Source organism: Polypterus senegalus, chromosome 3, assembly GCF_016835505.1.
Source record: "Polypterus senegalus isolate Bchr_013 chromosome 3, ASM1683550v1, whole genome shotgun sequence".
In the NCBI taxonomy this organism is placed as follows: domain Eukaryota; kingdom Metazoa; phylum Chordata; class Cladistia; order Polypteriformes; family Polypteridae; genus Polypterus; species Polypterus senegalus.
In genome coordinates, this window is record NC_053156.1 from 151,261,496 (window position 1) to 151,282,573 (window position 21,078).

The 21,078-nt window shown below is 38.6% G+C and overlaps 1 long non-coding RNA gene across 1 annotated transcript in view; it reads left to right on the forward strand.

Annotated features, from left to right (window-relative positions):
* The window catches only part of LOC120526826, a 152,606-nt gene extending 136,200 nt beyond the window's left edge, over nucleotides 1-16,406 (forward strand). The window contains exon 3 of the long non-coding RNA XR_005633179.1: nucleotides 15,248-16,406. This is a non-coding gene — a long non-coding RNA (uncharacterized LOC120526826). The remainder of the gene's footprint in view (nucleotides 1-15,247) is intronic.
* Nucleotides 16,407-21,078: the final 4,672 nt, after the last annotated feature.

Sequence of the window (21,078 nt, forward strand, 5' to 3'; positions counted from 1 at the left end):
AGACCCGGTTCGCTTCCTGCATGAAGTTTGCATGTTCTCCCCGTGTCTGCGTGGGTTCCCTCCGGGTACTCCGGTTTCTTCCCACAGTCCAAAGACATGCAGGTTAGGTGCATTGACAATTCTAAATTGTGGGGGTGTGTGTGCCCTGTGTGGGCTGGCGCTCTGCCCGGGGTTTGTTTCCTGCCCTGCGCCCTGTGTTGGCTGGGATTGGCTCCAGCAGAACCCCGTGACCCTGTAGTCAGGATGTAGCGGGTTGGATAATGAATGGACGGAAGGGGTTTTAGTTATGCTAGAAATTATATTAGGAACCTGTATTTTGAACATCTTAGTATCTGTTCTGTCATGGGATACTAATGCAGTGTTTAATGCAGTTACCTCACAGCTCCATGGACCTGGGCTGAAAATACAGCTAGATTACTGTATTTATATGTTCATTATTTTCCCTGGGGTCTGTTCCAGAAAGCAGGATTAGTGTGAAATCTAGCTAAAGTAAAATGGAATTTACAGAAACCGGGTTAATTCCTTTATGGAAAACCAGGATTTAGCCAAACCCATGTTTTTGGTACAGATTAAGCAAGATATGTATGAGTCTAAAGATGCAGGTAATTCACTATTCCTGCTGTTTGCAATGAGATCAGAATTTGTCTGTTCCAGAAAGAAAGATTTGATGAAATCTGGCTCAGTTATTAGGGCAACCAATACTGTGAAACTAAAATGATTAATGCTTTCAGGTCACAGCAGACCATCCAATCATAGTTTGTAAATGCCATCCATCCATCCATTTTCCAACCCGCTGAATCCGAATACAGGGTCACGGAGGTCTGCTGGAGCCAATCCCAGCCAACACAGGGCACAAGGCAGGAACCAATCCTGGGCAGGGTGCCAACCCACCGCAGGACACACACAAACACACCCAGCACACACTAGGGCCAATTTAGAATCGCCAATCCACCTAATCTGCATGTCTTTGGACTGTGGGACATGGGGAGAACATGCAAACTCCACACAGGGAAGACCCGGGAAGCAAACCCAGGTCTCCTAAGTGCGAGGCAGCAGCGCTACCACTGTGCCACCGTGCCGTCCTAGTTTGTAAATGTCCTGTCAAAAATGCTAATCCTTACTGCACTATATGTTGAAAGAGCAATCAACATTGAAGCATGACTCATTTGCCAAATTCTGTTCAGAGAAACATAATAAGACACTGATTGGACATTCTGGCGTTCCCATAGGAGTGTATATCTGAGCAACCTTCTAAAACATGACATGTTCCGAGTTTACACATCGTGGCTTTGAGCTCATATCGATGTAAGTTGTGGACATTTCGTGGACATTATCAGCAAAGCAATCTCAAAAGTGTACCTTACTTTGAAGTGGCATCTGCACAAATGTGCACACACACACACAAACACGTGCTGTGTCTCCAAAACAGAAACAAATAACCAACATCAAAGAGGAATTCATCTGATTTACAGAAGGGCAATCGAACTTAAACAACTGTGACATTTCTGAGCAATTACAACTCTCACTGGCGGAACAAGCTGCTCACCTTCATCTGTTCTCTGGAGTATCTCATCCTTTAAAGAAACGACTCCTAAACCTCCCTTGTTAGGCTGGTACCTATTCCTGATATGTTTATTAATGCAGTTTCAATTCAGCATTTTGTAATGGAAAATGGCAACAATATGATTTATGCATTGTATTGTAGATTGTTTGGCTGAGGGCTTTTCTGAATATAGTATGTATTTCAGATACAAAAATCAATGTATTCTCTTATCCATTCTTAAGATAAAACAAGACACCATACAGAATATTACAAATGTTGAGGCCAAATATCCGTGGTTTTATTTATGAATAGGGTAAACTACCATTCAAAGAGTGGTCATTATATAGCAGTATCTAACCTTTGCTTTATTTTGGATGCAATCACCAGACAGTACAGCAACAAGTTGTATTACAATGCATTAACAACAAACATTGTTTGGTACTCTAAAGCAAACACAAACACAAGTATGTGATGTTAATAACTGCTGTCAAGTTGCAAAGAGTTCACAAAAGTGTATACACCTGATGAGCCCCAATCATGTCATATACTCTTTGTATTATTTGGCAGGTATTATATATCATGTGTATATCATGGGGATCGATGTCAGCGCCTCAGACATTGTGCCTACAGTGGCTGGTTTGCTTACTTGACAGGGTGTAGATCGGAGTATTTACATGTATAGGTCTGAACATAATCTGATATTTGGGTGATTACATACCAGGTAACGCTTATGGTTGGTTGACCAGTCGGCAGACATCCGCAATGACCTCTCAGTTGTGAGAAGCAGATCATAGAATTGAATTGAATTGAACTGAACCAATACAAATAAGTAGCTAACTTTGGTGCTGTCTGCTTTGAAATCAAACATAGGCAGAGAGAATGGCCCTCGTGAATGGTGAGTACAGATCAAACAGACCCACTCTGATTATTGTAAAAGCTTGTAGTCAAGATCAGTTTTCTTTTATGTAATTATTGTGAACAATCTCTCATAAAACAAATAATGCTGGACTTTGCTTGCATTTTAAATCCATCCATTCATCCACTATCCAATCCGCTATATCCTAACTACAAGGTCACGGGGGTCTGCAGGAGCCAATCCCAGCCAACACAGGGCACAAAGCAGGAAACAAACCCGGGGCAGGGCGCCAGACCACCACAGGCATTTTAAATCATGTATTTTAAAATGGAGGTACATATAATATACAGTTTATGACAAATCTGTTTTGTGGTCAGGCACTATTTATTTATTCAATAACTTATACAATAGTAGAATTTTAAATTGACCCTATGCTAATGCACATTTGAGGGAGGCTTTGTGATGCACTGGAGCCTGTCCAGGCTTGGTTCCCAATGCTGCTCAGATAGGATATAGTAAGCAACAGCTCAGAAATTGGACTGAACAGGCTTGAAGATGATATGTTCTGACGTCTTATTATTACATTTTCTCAAAGCATACTTTGCTTTTGACTGAAAGTAGAATAAAATCATTTTGAACAGAAAACAAAAACCATTGCATATGATACTGTAAAAGCTGAAACACACAGGGTTAATGTGAAAACTCAAGTCAGTGTTACTGCATCTATTCTGCCCATCACTGATGGATGGTACCACTGATCTGAAATATTTATGAAACACTGAGGAGAAAAACGATAAATTGGAAATGAAACGAAAGGTTTATACCAATATAGTACAATCTCATCATCACTAATCTCTACAGGCAAAATACATTTATACTAAGAAATATCCATTCATTGTGAAGTTCACTTGCACAAAGTGGTGCAGAAAATGAGATGAGATGAGAAAAGAAATTGTATTCACCTGTATAGTTGGCTGATGAAAAGGCTAAAAATGTCCATAAATGAACTGGATCTTAGATCATCAAATCCTACCTGAAGTGTCATCATCTATACTACTTTGCACACATTGTATTTCATTCTTTGTTTCTTGTTTCTGTAAGAAACAGAGGCAGATATCACATTTATGCTTTCTCCACTTGGTACCACAGGTAACTGTTTGTGTTTCTTGTAATGTGTGTTTGCAAAGACCACTGATTTTGTATCTCTCTCATTACCAAGTGCAATATGACCTCTTCATTGTTTCTTTTTGTGACACTGTCCAACTCAAATTTAGCCATGGTCAACACATATTAGATTGTACAGATGTAATGGTTATTAGCCTTTTACATCTTTATAAGTAATTTATGATGTGAAATTTCATTCATTGGGCAGCATGGTGGCGCAGTGGGTAGCGCTGCTGCCTCGCAGTTAGGAGACCTGGGCTCGCTTCCTGCGTGGAGTTTGCTTGTTCACCCCATGCTTGCGTGGGTTTCCTCTGGGTACTCTGGTTTCCTCTGACAGTCCAAAATATGCAGGTTAGGTGCATTGGCGATTCTAAATTGGCCCTAGAGTGTGCTTGGTGTGTGGGTGTGCCCTGCGGTGGGCTGGCACCCTGCCTGGGGTTTGTTTCCTGCCTTGCACCCTGTGTTGGCTGGGATTGGCTCCAGCAGACCCCCGTGACCCTGTAGTTAGGATATGGATGGATGGGGATATATATATGCTTATTTATTTTTGTTAAAAAAAGCAAAAACACAGCCTGCATTCATCCAAACATATTCTGCATGTCACTCATTGTGTCCTATCATTGTTACAATGTATTGCTTGTAGATACTTATGCTGAACAGCGGGTTTTATTATATTCCACAAATGCTAGACTGGACTGAGATCTGGCGACTGGGAAGGTCATTGTGTGAAGCTGAAGTCACGCTCTTACTCTTGTTTGACTGAACATTACGGGTACTTTGGTGTAATACTTGGGTCATTTAATTTTAAACCAGATGGTTGCAGATCTCTAGCCTCCACCTTAATACTATTTAATTAACATTTGTAATCTCGACACACTCAAAAATGAATAGCTCTTTGTAGCACTAGGGAAGATAGTTAAATCCTTGTCATACTTCAGCTCTTGCAAATTTAACCCATCTTTCACTATGGCCATCTCCAGAATCAGTAGACCTACCTCTGCACCCCTCATGTTTTCTTCATTAAAAGCTTTATTGCATCATCAACAAAGCATTGACAGAGTTCAGCCCTGCCTCTCCAAATTAGAGGCTGAAGAACATGGAATGCGTCTTGTTTGGATTCCATTTTTAATAGAAGAAGTATGAATAGGTTTCTGCTGTTATTAACAGGAACATGAAAAAAACTCTAAGACACTTTTTGGAAAAAAAGATGTTCTAATTTGAAAAGCTAAACTATTTGTTGGAAAATTAAAATAACATGCCCTACACTATACTTTAAGAAGATGCTACAGGAAATGCTACAGGAATTTGGTCCCTAGTGAGGGTGACATTCACAAATGCAAAAAGTAAAGTAGAAGTGTGAGGAAAAACATAAAGAGCATTTATAGTAAATATGGGATTGAAGTAGGAAGATGTCTTGTCATGCATATTATTTAGGTTAAGTCTAGGAAAGGTAGTGAGAAAACATAGGCTCACAGAAGGTGGACCTTTTAATGTTGGCAAAAACATGTTATGTTTTACCTCTTGTCAGGCTTGGTTCACAAAGTTGCACAGGAGAGCAGAGAAGGTTTTCCGAGCAGTAAAAACTTTATTGCTGTACTGGCAGTTACAAACACAAGTTCCTTTTAGAAGCGGTCTGGCCACACAGGAAACAGCTGTCAAGCATGACGGCTTGGCCTCCCGACTCCTGGTCAAAAGAACACAAAGTCTTCCTCTTGAAGCAGGTACAATGGCTTGGGAGCAGCAAGTAGAGCAGAGGGAGTCTGGGGGAGAGAGAACAGGAGAGTGACACATTAGGACAGCCACGGCTCAGTCTTTTAACTGTTCAAAGCCCTTCACGGGGAACACATTGTGCTGCAAGCCTGCAGCTGGAAGAGTGTGCAAGAGTGTGTTTATTTCCCATTAAACACTGTTTAAGAGGGAATTTCTGAAGAGCGGCTGTGTTCCCAAGTGGCAGCAGTCACAGTATGTACATCCATACCATTCAAAAACTGGATGTAGTTAAAGGTTTCCATCTATCCATCTCTGTGCAGTGTTTCATTTTGACATGATGGTAAAATGGCTTGTTAACATCCACAGGTTATTCACAGGTCTTGTACTAAATTTCTACTATCAAAAGAAACATGTCTCCGTTAAGCCTCCTCTGATCACTCCAGAGTGAAGTTTTGTTAGTAGGTCCCATTGCAAGTGATGAATAAACACTTTACTGAACCTTTGTAAATGTTATGAAGACCCAAAGAAGTGAACGATAAGGTCTTGTTACGTAACAGTAAATAAGTAATAGATACTGTCACAAAACGAGACAAAGACAGATAAAGGTTTGGGGCAGCCACCCATATAATTTGGTATCCTGGCTGCAAAAGTCGTTTTCAAGCAACTAGCACTGAAGTGCATACAATAGAGTCCAAAACCAGACTGCGGGAGAAGGGAAAAGGGTAGGCTTTTAAAGGGGAAGACAGGAAGTGAGGTCATAAGGATCGGGCACATGTTCATTATTCATTGGATCAGGCCCGGATGTGACATCAGGGGGGCCGGAGCTGGTAAGGTCTGTTTCCATTGGTTCGGTCCCAGAAGTGATGTCAAGAGAGCCAGGTGGAGCCTCCCGGGTTTGGTCTACAGGGAAGTGAGAAAGAGAGTTAGTGCACTCTGCCACATCCCGGCATGCCTCGGAACTGCCTTCACTCGAGCCCTTTAGCTGCCTCCCATGCGCGCGTGCGTGACAATACGTAATCTAAAGTGTTACCTATTAACATATAGTAAAGCATTTATTTAATTTAAAAATGATAATATGCTCCTGCCACCTGATAAATGAGAAAAGCTAATGACTCTACCCAGCTTCTGTTCCTTCAATCACATGGCTTGTCACCCCACCACTACAGCCATTATGAATATCAAAAATATCAAAATAGACAAGAAGCGCACCATATTATTTCTCTTTTTTTCAATTTTGCTTAAGATCTTTACTCAGGTCTTGACTCTTTGAGAGACTTTTTGATTAGAGATAAAAATGTTCTGCTTTGAGAAATTTTGTTAGAATGCATGGTTTTTTGAATAATAGTTTTGACATTTACAATTTCATATTTTCTGCCTGTATTTTGGCTCTGAAAAAAAAAACTCTTTATTTTGTTGGTTTATGTTTTTCTTTCAAAAACTGGAGAAATGGAATGGCTTTTAAGTCAATTATTATTTTATCAGACTACTATAAAACATGCTTCATGCACCTCTCACGACACACAGGACCCAAGGTTACACTGCCAAGGTTGCTGCAATGTCCTTCACTTCCATCTGAGGTCGCCATGGTTCATTTTCTGAAAGACGTACAGTGTGCTTGCACAGCCATAACTGTCTTGTCATCCATGTCAATTGGCCATACCGCTGCTTTCGGTGCAAACAATGTGGTAGCAATGAGGAAGCCTGCACCCTCAATTCTTTGATTGTGTATTGTGGATGACTTTTTATTGTGCTTGGAGTGTATGACTGCTTCAAATTTAGCAAGTTCTTTTCCTGTCAGCATTACCACATAGCAATGCCACTTTGCTATTCCAGTCAGCTGAAGGACCCAAAGTCCAGTTTTGGGCCAAGGTAGCCCACATGTCCAATTGATTTGTCAGTTATGTGTATCATGGCATAAACTCTGTATTGAGACCAAGATCAAGGTTCCAGGCCCAGGAGTTTTTGAGTGACAGACATACAATCCTTACTGTAGATTCCATCTTAGTTTCTGCACTGATGATATTCTCCAGTTTCTGTTATTTAGTTAATTGATGTGTATACCGCTTAATTATTGGATTATATTTTTAAATTAATCCCCTAATTTTCCAATCACTTTAGACTAATCTGGTTTTGTGGAATGGCTGGAAACTGTCCTAGCACAAGCACAAGTGGGACAAGTTGCCATATATAGAATGACAGTTCATTTCAGACCAAGCAAATATTATACAGTGTGTTCGATCTCATTTCAAAGTGATAAAATGGCTCTAGCTCTTCTCTTCTTGCTTTGAGAGTTTTTATATTTCATTTTGTTTATGACCTCTTCCTTAACCCTCTTGGTATACATTATATGTGATCAGTATTTTCAGTTGGTGGATATAGCAGCCAGAAGCTAGCTGGAAGGCAAGAATACGATCAGAGACAGCCAATCTTTAATGCTAGAGCATACACTTTACAAAGCAGTACAGACAGAGCCTTCAGATATGCTGCTGCATTTGAAATGCTGGACTGCAGCAATGCTCTCACTGTCTCTCAGCTCTTCAAAGAAACGTCAGCCATACATAAGCCCACTGCTGCTATTGGTGAAGGTAATTTAAGCATACTAAGCAAGGTGAAAAAGTGACGTGTGGCAAAATAAATGTGCATCCAAACGAGTGACATTAATCAAAATGGACCTATAACAAAAGTGGTGGCTTGCCAAAAAATTCTTAACTGTTATAAAACAGAAGCTGGAGTGCCGCCTAGTGACTTGAATAAGGCTGAAACAGCAGGGTATAGATGGGCATCCTTAACATTTTAAGTGTTTATGATTTTCTCTTTTTTAAAATTCTTTTCTTGCCATCAGTTTACCAAATGATTTTCTGCGTCATTGTTATTGTTTTATTTATTTTTGCAAGTGAAACTATAGCTGTACAGCTAGAAACTTCAAATTATATATGTATCATTGTGTAGTATCTCTCTTTATGTTTCCTAAAAATAAGATTTTAGGATAGCCTTACATTTAGGGTGTCACAGATTGGCGGTTTGCTAGCCCTCATAGGTTTGTACTTTTTTTATTTCAAAGTCCAATTGTATACTTTCAGTTTAAAGTCTGACATGCATATTTCTGAGCTTTTTTTTCCAACTTGTACTCTTTAGGTACCTGAAGTGAGTTTCAGCCACCAAAAAGGTTTTGAAATTTAATATTGGGGGCCTTCATGGCTGCAGGCTTCTATTCCAACTAATTTCACCATCACTGGGTTATTTTACCTCTAGCTGATCTCATTTAACTAACTTGTCCCTTTTCTCTCTCTTTTCTTATTCTGCATTCAAAAAAGAACAGCAATGTAATTTTAATGTAATTTTTACTTTTCTAAGACATTTAGAAGTATTTTTCTGCAGTTTTAAATACTTAAACCTCTTTTATTGTTTTTCTATTAATTTGTCTTTTTCTCTGTAATTTGCACCCTTAAGTGTATCCTAATAATGGTAGCTTGCTTAATTAGGCTAGGAGTCTATAATTAAAAGCTGATGCTGGTTGCAACACCTTTCTTTAAATCCATTTTAGTGCTCTAGTGCTGGCTTCTCTCTTGCCGATTTTTTCAGATTCTGATTCATATTATGCTGATAATTTGTATTGTTCTTGCTCTTCTATATTATGCCTTTTGCATATTTTAATAAAAGGACAGACAACATGTTAGAAGGGTTGGGAAGCCAGCAGAGAAAACTCCATTTAATTACCTTAGGCAAAGGGAAAAAATAAATAAAAAATCTGCTCTGGAGTTAGATTATAGCATTTTGTAATGACAGTGTACCTGAGAGCTGCTTTCACAAATTGCTCTCACCTCCTGTTTCACTGCCCTTTATATACTGTATGGTCACCAAAAAGGGATGTCACTGGTCCTCGGGCAGGACCTTCATTACCGTTATGGTAGAAGTGGATGACATGCTAGAGACTGTACCATAACCCCTTTCTTTCTGTTTACTATCAAACTGGTCCCTGTAAGCCACTCACCTAACCCATGTTTTTGGCAATGCCCTTCTGTCAGCTCAACCCTAAATAGTGAGAGTACTTGGCTACAAAGTCGTGGATTTGAGAGGTGGCAGAGTCCCTTTTCTATGTACTACTTTGATTTTTATGTGGTTGTAAGTCTAAAAACCACATTGTCACATCGCATTGGGATTTAAAGGGCCGTGGTAAATAATCAGGGTAAATCCATGTACTAACAAGCAGTATTTGAGTTTTCCACAGTTGAAGGTCAAGGGCTGTGGTTCTGCAGCTATACAGTCATACAGTCAAAGTTGAGTCCATTTTGTCTTTTGTTGTGTTCTTGCACCACAGGGGCACAGTTTCTCAAAAAGTCTGAATCATTGTTCATTGTATTCAAACCCCTCCATTTGGGGTAACTCTATGCCTCCTAACTTTCCTTGACTTTGTCAAAGGTTTCCCTTGCTTGTCTCCCATTCTGTAACTCAAAGGGTTGACAAATAGGGTGAAAGGGACAGTTACTCCCAATGCCTCCTGTTTGTTTGTACAAGTTTTATAAACATTTGTTTAAGGGTCTGGCTGAACCTCTCCACAAGTCTTCTGCAATAAATAAGACAGGGACTCATATTTCATAGAGGTGGGCAACCTGATTTTTTTTTCCACAACAGATTTTTTTCAAGTCAGTCCAATGATTACTCCATTGGGTGGTGTAGAGAGGACTATTTCTGCCAGGTTCCATATAATGCTCTGTTCAGTAAGCACACAGCAGGCCATGGAATAACAGTGACTCTCCCTGTGAATATAGATAAACCTGATCTTTTTGATTATGTATATTTGTGGTGTAATGTTTTGCCTAACAATCATGGTCATATTACTGCCCTAATCAACTAATGTGCCAACTAGTGTTGACTGGCAAAATTCTCTAAAGCGGATTTTACAGCAAATAATCAGTGTGTGGTGGTGACCTTGTTCACTGAATATTTCCAGGAAATTTCACCTGTGGCAAAGCAATTTTTTTCCTAGAGCCCAATGATGCTTTGCAAGGTCAGAGTAACATCAAAGAGCAGCCATGTACAGAATTTTACATTAGAATATTAGTAAACTCTAGAGAAAAAACAGGCCATTCAGCCCAACAAAGCTCACCAGTCCTATCCACTAAATCCTTCTAAAATAACATCAAGTCTAGTTTTGAAAGTCCTTAAAGTCCTACTGTCTTCCACACTACTTGGTAGCTTATTCCAAGTGTCCATGGTTCTCTGTATAAAGAAAAACATCCTAAAGGTTTTGCCAAATTTACCCTTAACAAGTGTCCCCATGATTTTGATGAACTCATTTTAAAATAACAGTCTTGATCCGCTGTACTAATTCCCTTCATAATTTTAAACACTTCAATCATGTCTCCTCTTAATCATCTTTTACTTAAACTGAAAATGCTCAGCTCTTTTAGTCTTTCCTCCTAATTCATCCCCTGTAGCCCTGGAAGCAGCTTGGTCGCACTTCTGTGGACTCTTTCCTGCACTGCTATGTCTTTCACACATGCATACTGTATGTGTACTCCACCTCACATTTCATAGATCTCTGTCAATCTGCTTCACACATGCTTAATGTCATTACTCCAGCCAATGAAAGGTATGACCCCTTATATATATATATAACACGGATCCCTTGCATCACACTAGTTGGATGTGCAAATATATACTAATAATGGTATGCATATATTATCTGCCGGTACTCTGAAGTCGAAAGAGGGAAGTGCCAGCATGGAGTTGTGCAAACCAATCTTTGACTTCGGGTGTCTGGAGCCCTGCCCTCTCACTGGCCATGCATCAAGTCCATATAAGGGGAGGGGATGTGGACTGAAAGCATTCACAATTAGCCATGTGGTGTGATCCCTAGTCAAAACAAGCCTTAGAGGAGCCCTTCACCAAGTCAGAAAAACTCTTTAAACCCTTTGAAGTAATAATAACAACGAAAGACTTATTACCACTTACTGTGTTTCTGATGAAAACAAAAGTGTGACATATCTGCACAAATAGATCAGAAACAAAAAAAGATATGCCAGCTGCATCTGGTCTATCAGTGCAGATGCTTCGCTCTTATTTCTTACATTAAAATATAGAAACACATTGTAAGTAATAATAAATCTTTCATTATTAAAATTTCACAAGTTTAAGGTTCATTGTGCCTTTGTTCCTTATATGGACCTGGAGCGCTAGTGCTGAGACTCCAAGATTGAGTTGTGTTACCTGCTCCCCTGGAACAATCAGCACCCCAAAGATTTGAATTCTGTAAATGTAATGATATAGTTTCTGGTCATTTGTTGCATTTTGTTTGTGGTTATTGTTCGCCTGCATCTTTTGTTGTTTGAGGCAGGGTGGTGTTGTGGTTAGTACTGCTACCTCACCGTTCAGGTCATATTTTTTGCCACAATAATCAATCCAGTATAGTTAAAGGATGCTTTTCTAGCCCTCAATGGCACTTAAAAGTCCATTGCACTAGTTCCTCCTTCCTCGTTGACTTCAATGCATTTTGCTGATTTCGGCAAATCTTCTTAACAAGTCGGTGATTTTGCCAAAGTTACGTCAAGAAGAACTTTCATTAATGAGAACCTTGTGCCCATTTGCCTTCTTTGATTTACAGAATGGGTTAGACAGGGGTACAGTTTACAGACACAGTCAACAAAAAGTAGGGTTCTCCAATTGACCAGGCACAATCAGTTTATCCAGCCTGGGAAAATTGCGTATGATGTATCTTAATTAACGACACTTGAAGGAGGGGAGGACCAATAGTGCGGAGCATTTCATTTCTGTGAATCCCTCTGATTCTTATTTTTTCATGCCTTGGCGTGGAAGATGAGGAGAGCGAGTCCTTTGTTTTACTTCTGTCTTTTTTGTTTCCACAGTCCCACTATGCCACTCAATGATCTTGTTTTTCCAGGTCTGTCATTGTAATAACCAGGTGAGAGACTCAGGGGATACATTAACTAGGTAGTTGGTGGTAGCCAGCTGCTCCACATGGTCACTGGAGTTAGTCATTTCACTATTTTTGCAACACTGAATGGAATAACGTAGGTCAAATTTCCAGTCCCTCACTTTCCTTGCAGGAGAGTGATGCAGGTGTGATGTCATAGTGAGCCATTATTTTTTAATGTCATCATTTGTCACATGTCATTTACCCAAATCAAAATATGCATTTAATGTTCCTTAAGCTCGGAGGGGTGCAAGGATGTTGGGCCACTCATGGTACACCAAGTTATTGCAAGAGACCTCCGCATGCTCCTTATGAGTATGTCACAGCAGTATTAGTACCAGTTCTGACTTAAGTGCTCGATCTATGCAGAGGAGCACCATTCATTGTCTCAAGGAATGGCGTTAGTTAGATGGGTAAGGCTAGTGTGGATATATGTGTGTGAGAATGTCCTGTGATGGTCTGCTGTCCCTTTCAGGCCTTCCTTAACTGTCTAAAGAGGAGAGCACAGACTCACCTGTGACTCTTCACCTCAAATTTCAGAGCTTGTTTGTCTTGGGCATCTAAAGCAAGTATCTGGCTCTACCAGTTTTGACCGGTTTGTGATTCACAAGTATTTGAAATTACATGCCACTTCTTAAGGCAGGTTCCAAAGTGTTATGTGCCAGTCAAACATGCACTGCATCTGGGGCTGTACACAGGAAGATTCACAACAGTATGGCCTGTGATTTCCCCTCATTATGGCCATCCTTGGGATGACAGGCCGTTCTGAAGATTAGAGACTCTTTAAGTAAAGCCTTTAATGCCATGGACAGCATTGTAATTGTAGGAAAATGTTCTTCTTGTAATTATGCGATACATTCTGTTTAAGAATTAATATGTGAAGGAAGGTAAGATGGAGATGAATGATATACAGCTTTAAGAGTTAAAAGCAGGCCATTAAAATTCATTGGTACATTAAGCAGCAACCTAAGAAGAGATTTAAAGGCTATAATGATATGACCATAATTGCAATTATCTCTTATGATGCTTACAAGAGGACAGCAACTTGGCAGATCGTTGTTGTGTTTTTTGTAAAAACTTGCATTGCTGTGACAGTAAATCAGTGTGAGACATCATATATATAAGAAAGATTGCATTTTTTGTAAATGAAAGCTGGTGTGTGCTGAGTGAGTTGTTTGTGTATTACTGCAGTTTTTGATGTACAGTATGTTATATTAAATGATGTTTGTGGTTTTCCTTCTTTCCAGATTTAAATAAACAAGCCAACAGATAAACAAAATAATAAATTGCTATATTGTGATTATAGAAGTTCCATTTAGGGTGCATTTGCTTTTGTTAAATTATATCACATTAGAAATTAAAGGAAAACCTTGTAAACTGAACTTGAAAGGTTTAGAGCTGAAAACTCATTTGTCAGAAAAGAGTAAAGAATATTGTATTTTATACTTACACTTTCATTGGGTTTGTTGCTTTGAAGCATTCAAAAGGCATCCCAAAAGGTTTTCTGCTCTTAAGAAAATAAAGCTCATAGAAAGAAAAAAACAATGAACATAGCAGAAATGTTTTCCCATGCTTAAGGTAAAATAATATATTCTGAGATTCAGCTGTTAACCGCAATTTAGTAATGCAGTGTAACCCAAATGGGTTTAGGTAAGTCACATTAAATGTGACAATTTAAGAATAAGTTACTCCAGGCTGGGCTGATTTGTTTTATTCAATCTTTTAAGTGGAAAAAATGGCGCTATGCTACGGGAGGAGAATGCAGAATCACTGTATTATATCAAAGTTTATAAACTGTGGTTCAGATATAAAGCAACTTTCAAAATTATTATACTTTTAACAAGGCACTTTTAGTTACTAGTTAATTGTTATTCTAATACTATCACTGAAGTGACGCTTTAGTATTATTATTCATTGGAGCACTGCAGGTAATGTTGTTTTGTTATCTTTTTGCTCTTTTTTTGCCATGGTTAATTCAATTTGGAATCATCGTTGTTGTAAACATATTTCAACTAAAATTGTTTTGTAAATAATACATTATGTAGCTCATCTACTATGTTCTGTTACAATGTGATATTTCTGAATGTGTTTATTCGTTAAACAATATTTTTAACCACTTCATGCCAGTGCTCTGAAATTCCATTAATATTAACTACCAGTTGACGTATGTTAAATGGGACAGATGGGAATTTGAAAAATGTCAGATATCGATTCAATAACAACCGTTTTCTTGATAACGTCGATTAAAATCTTCTACCCTCGATAGCTTAAGACATTTGTTATTTTATTTCTAAGATAAAGAGAAAAAAAGCTATGGTAAAGTATGTTTTGTCTGCTTTGACATGTAAAAAAATGTCTGAGACTTTTCAATCCAGTTTCTAACCTTATCATATAGTAGCAGAGAAATGTCTTAGGGGTTATAAACCGTTTGTGTTTAATCCATGTTCTGGCAAATGCTATGTTCTTTTTGCTTTTAAATATTACTGCTGCTGCTCTTGACACCAGTAACAACTTTAATCTGGCATGCAAATTGGGAGACATCCCAGGCCCAGCAGTTAAATTATTTTGATTACCTTTGAGTAAAGACCTTCTCAGTTTTATGGTGATTCTCTGTGCTTTTAACCAGCATTTACTTGTGGTGGCCCCCAGGGTTCAGTTCTTAAATCTTTTTTTATTCTACCAGACTATATTATTTTGAATGATAATCATAATATAATCATAATATTACCTATCTATATCTATTGCTATATTGATGATACCCTCCTGTATTTCACTTTCTTGCTCCCTTGTTATTTTTCTGTCCTGGTTATTATTGAATGGAGTAATTCCCTTATCTCAGACAACTTTAAGATGTTTTGCATCTGACAGATTCTGTTCCCTGGTCCCTGCTTTTCTTTCTTTTTTATCCCTCTTCTGTCTATTTTTATCAAGTTATTTATTTTATGTTTATAATGTTCCAATTACAGCATGTGTTATTAAGTTTCTATATGTAAATCTATGTTTTCTTATTTCCCTTGCATTTTGTGGGTGGCACCCCAAGTGGCAGAGCCAGCCTAATGTCACCACACCTGAGCCCATCTTCTGGCTATTTAGGTCAAAACAGAAGAAGAGCTCAGACATGGGGCAATGAATTCTAGGTGAGTTATGAATATTGTTTTAATATTGTATTTACTGCCTTTTTGATATTTTACAGCTTTGTTTTAAGTTTATGAATTCATGATCTCGTATTGAAACTTGTTATCTGATGCTTGCCTTTTAGGCAACTGTGCTTTTGTTCCCTTTTTGAGGTTTTGTTATTTTTCTCTGTTGCTTTCATTTTTAGTAAGATCCTTTTTGTAGTCTTTCTCTCCGAGACAAGGTTTTATGGTTTCACCTTCTCTTGAAGGGCATGTCAATACTTTGGGACAATTTAGTGTAACTTTAAAGATTTAACCCCTTTAGTCCTGTAGGTCAAAGCAGGCTTGTGAGTTTAGGAGTCAAGCACATTGGGGTGAGGCCTAATCCAGCCAGGCAAAGGAGGACAGACCTGGCTTGTGAAGGCTTTTGGAGGCCTCACACCCTGTTCTCTATGGAATTGTCTCCAATTCATAACAGAAGAACATTCTAGCACCTGGATCTTATGCCCAATACTTCTCCATGAGAAAGCATCCTCATTAGACCTCCAAACACCCTTACCTAGCTCCTTACAACCTGTAGTAGCAGCAAATTCTACCCAAGATCATTCAAGATAGTTGGACAGTTCTATGCATCATGGAGAGTGAAAACCACCATCCTGCTGGTCTTATGAACTTAATTTTGACCGTTATTATCTGTTGTCACATTTGTTTCAGTAAATACCCACAGTTCTTGATGGTAGACATTGATGATAAAGTAGAGTTACATTAAACAGTGTTTTACCTAAGCTCCCACTATGCTACTAATGTTTGGTGCAATACCCAGAGCTCAGCCTCTACTCCATTGGTGAAACATTCACAATAGCTGATTCCTTCTCACGTGCAACAAAAAACAAGTCTTATGTGAAAGATAACTATAACCTTAGGCTTCAAGCATTTTGTTCTTGGTTTGAATCCACTCCAGTGTTTTATAATCCTTGCATCCTGAGACCCTTTTATATCATGTTTATAAAAATCATGAATAGGATCTGTGCTGGTATCCCAAAGGTTGCCAGTTCGAATCCCCATCATTGCCAAAAGAGATCATACTCTGCTGGACCCTTGAGCAAGGCTCTTAAACTTCAATTGCTCCAGTGGCACTGTACAATGGCTGACCCTGCGCTCAGACCCCAAGGGGTATGTGAAAACTAACAAATTCCTAATACGAGAAATTGTATAAGGTGAAATAAAGAACAAAAAAAAATTAAGGGAACATCAAGACAGCTGTTGTGCTGAAAATAGAGCAACTGAATGGTGTGTAACTATCTCCCAGTGCTTGCGCAGCATCTCCTGCAAAATATGCCAGAGTTCATGGTCTTTAATGTGCTGTACGTAGACATGACTGGCAAACCCCCACAGACATTTACATTTTCTTTTCACAGAAGTAGAATCTGCATTACTCCTCCTGAATCGAAACTGCAGAGACTGGTTGGAGTCTCTTTTCCTTTACTATGTCATATAAACTCCCAGTCAGGCTAGGCAATGTGATCTGTCCGTAATTGAAATGTTGTGTCTTTCTAATTGAAAACCACTAACCAAGTCTATCAATCTAGAGAAATTCTGGAAGATCAGAATAATAAGATAAGAATGCCTGAAGAAGAGATGGAATGGGGCAAGCAGGTTTGATATTTCAGCCAGGGTTCTTCCCCTGGCTGGGGTTCAAATCCTTGTTTTTTTTCCTCTTTCTCATTTTTGATTCTTTTGTTTGTATTCATTTTATTTTTGTTTATTTGTATTATTCTTGGTATTTAATTTTGCCTTTGTATGTATGCCTCGATTATATTCCTTGTTTTTTGTTGGTGCTTCTCCAAGAGGGGGCTACCTGTCCATCACTACAAGGAACTCTTTTACCCTGTAAAGGTGATGTCAGCCCACAGTCATTTGCAGTTTATCTGAATACACTTGGGAGTTGTGAGTTTCTGTGTATTTACTGTTTTTTTTTTTAACTCTGTGCTCTGTATTTTGACTATTCTTTGGATTTTCTTTTTACCCAAAAAAGACATAAATCATTTGCAACGAGTGCAGAATGCAGCTGCTAGAATCCTAAATGGGAAATGAAAATCCGAACACATTTCTCCAGTTTTGATGTCACTACACTGGTTGCCTGTGTCATTCAGGATTGACTTTAAAATACTGCTTATGGTTTATAAAGCCTTAAATAATCTCGCTCCATCTTATATATCGGAATGCCTGACACATTATATTCCAAATCTTAACCTTAGATCTTCAAATGAGTGTCTCCTTATAATTCCAAAAGCTAAACTTAAAAGAAGTGGTGAGGCGGCCTTCTGCTGTTATGCACCTAAAATCTGGAATAGCCTGCCAATAGGAATTCGCCAGGCAAATACAGTGGAGCACTTTAAAACACTGCTGAAAACACATTACTTTAACATGGCCTTTTTATAACTTCACCTTAACTTAATACTGATACTCTGTATGTTCAATTCTTCATAATAACTATTCACAGTGGCTCCAAAATCCGTACTGACCCCTACTCTCTCTTCTGTTTCTTTTTCTGGTTTCTTTGTGGTGGCGGCCTGCGCCACCACCACCTACTCAAAGCATCATGATGCACCAACATTGATGGACTGAAAGCCAGAAGTCTACGTGACCATCATCATCAGGTCCTTCCATGAAAACCCTAAATACAAAGAGGACTGTTTGACTTATGTTAGGTAGATTGCCCAGAGGGGACTGGGCGGTCTCTTGGCCTGGAACCCCTACAGATTTTATTTTTTTCTCCAGCCTTTGGAGTTTTTTTTGTTTTTTCTGTCCACCCTGGCCATCGGACGTTACTCTTATTCTATGTTAATTAATGTTGACTTATGTTTAATATTTTATTGTGTCTTCTATTTTTCTATTCATTTTGTAAAGCACTTTGAGCTACATTTTTTTGTATGAATATGTGCTATATAAATAAATGTTGATTGATTGATTGATTGTCGTTTGGACTTGCTTGCCTTTATCTTTTCAGACAATTCATTTTTGCCTTTTGTGCTCCATGGAGTTTGATTTTTGTTCATAGATTTTTATAAGGGCCAGTTTATACTTCATGCTAAGAACGCATACACTTCATGGCTGCCACGCATTCCCAGTGTTCATTTGACGCATCCTCTGAGTATGTCCTCAGAGATTAACATTACGCGAGTGCAAGTTGCAGGGGGCGCAATGCGATCAAGGTTGATGCGTGCTTCAATGTTTGATGAATGGTTTGATGCGGTGAAGTAAATCATCAAACTTATATGCTGACATATATACAATCAAGTCAAACCTAACAAAACTATTTTTTTGCACCTCTGCAGCAGCACCAGAATGTACTTGAGCCACAGAGAAAAACATATTAGGGACACGGGTCTATTTCATGATTAAATTGGAAAATTCGACTTTAATCTTGCAGTTTATTTTGTCATTAAAGTAGAATGTTGTAAAATGTCATTTTAAAGCCAGCTCAGTTGTTAATCGCTGTGTGCTTCTGGGGCTTTGTCCTGTGCTGACGGCAGCAACAGGCAGTGACTGCCACACAGAGCACTTTAAATTTATGATATTTCAGCTCTCTACATTTAGAATAATTAGATTTATACTTAATATCACTTTCATGATGAAATGTGTTAAATAAAGCATGTATGCTACATTTTACAGATAAACTGTAAACTTCATTTAAATAATTAATACTATTAATAATTACACATATGTGGGGGTGGTACAGTGGCTGTAGGGAGTCGCGTCCGTGGTGTTCCCTGCCTGGAGTTTGCATGTTTTCTTGGTGGGTTTCTATAGTGTCTTCCAGTTTCCTTCCAAGGACTTGCAGGTTTGGGGATCTGGTGATGCTAAAATGTCACTAGTGTATGCATGTGCTTGTATTCACCTCGCAATGACCTGATGCCCCGTCCAGGAATCGTTTCTGCCTCACGTCCAATATGAGCTGGAATGGGCTTGTCCCTGGATTGATGGATGTAATCATTAAACATCCTGCATTTGACCTTAATACTGACCAGAGTTTAATTGTAAATCCCCCATAATGTGCATTTTTCAAAGTTTTTGTGACTTGTGTGCTTGGGAACTCTTGAGCATCATAACACCAGGAAAAGAAATACAAAAAGGTGAGGCAATACCAAGGTTTGAAAACAAGCCAGGGTCAATGGGTCACACATAGAAAACTGTAAAGTTCATCAAGCCCAAAATTTAAATTCATTGTTAGCAAAAAGAAGTCTGAAACTATAAAATCCTAACATTAACTTGGATTTCTTTTCCTATAACTAATGCTACAAAAAGAAGGATTTTTTTTATTATTAAAATACTCAAAACCCAGAAGTTGATCTCCACTGGAAGCTGAGTGTTGTCTAAGTACATCATGTGGCATCCATTTTAAGTGACCAGTAACAATATGGGCATAATTGTGAAGAAACAGTCACAACAAAGCAGCGACCATCTAAAAAAATCATAACACAAAATGACGTTGCCATTTTAATGCTAACAATTTTCAATGAGTCAAAAAAAAAAAGTTGTATACAAAAAAATGTAATAGATTCCCCAGGATCCATAATTCAGACCAAAGCACAGTACTAAAATGAGCACCAATCAAGATATCCAGAAATCATTTACCATTTCTGACTTGATTGAACCCATCCTGCATTCTTGGTATTGTAAAGCATCATAACCTCCACAGTGATCATAGTGGCCAAAATGCATCCAGCCATACAAATGCTTCTTGGTCTACTGGCTTTAAGTGTCTTTTAGAATGTCCATTTATTTTCAGCCACTCTATTCTTAATCAAAATTGGTAGTTGCCTACTTTTGCCCAGAATAGTCTAGCTGACACTTTGCCCTGAGAAATCTTTGATAATGTCTAAAGGTTGTTCTCAATGGTCTCATCAGACTCTTGTCTCACCAATATTTCTGCTTTAGGTACTGCACTTACAGACAACATTGCACACATTTTCTGGAAGACCTCATTTTACCACATTGTAACTTCCTTTAAAGCTGTTGCACCATGACAGTTCCAATGTCATGACTACAAAATCAAATTTTCACCTTTGATCTACACGTACCATGCTTGTTAAGGACAATAATACAAAATCCAATAACAATTCACCACTCATGTACCAATCACGTAAGGCATTTCTCCCAGTGATCATTCTTTTTATTGGCACTGACATTTTCTAGCAGTAAACATAATTATTTCTTGTTACTCTTTCAAATAACCCCTATCTCTAAAAAGTCTCATTCCTCTTCATAGTTGCAGTCAAGGTCAAGGTTTTTTCCCTCTCTTCTTGCAGTTCTAAGTTGTAACATTGCAACCCTTTCTTCCACTGGTACAAAAGCACAGGGCATACATTGTAGAGCAACATCTGCTCTTCAGCTGTCTTGATCTAAAGCAGGGGTCCGGAGTGCCCCAGTGGCTGCAGGTTTTCATTGTAACCCATTACTTAATTAGTGACCTGTTTTTTGCTCCTAATTAACTGCTTTTGAATTTATTTTAATTGATTTGCTCTTGAAGACCCAGACCCCTTAATTGTTTGTTTTTCCTTAATTATCAGCCAAACAATAATGAGATACCAAATTAACCAAAACACGACCAGCAAACTGTGTCCATCACACAATATCTGAAAATAAAGGAAGATGAAGGTCTCGGGAATGTTGATCTGCTCAGGTCCCCCAAAAATTTTAACAGTGGTCTTAGAAAAGAAAGTCAACAGTTTCAGAAATCAAAGCACAATGA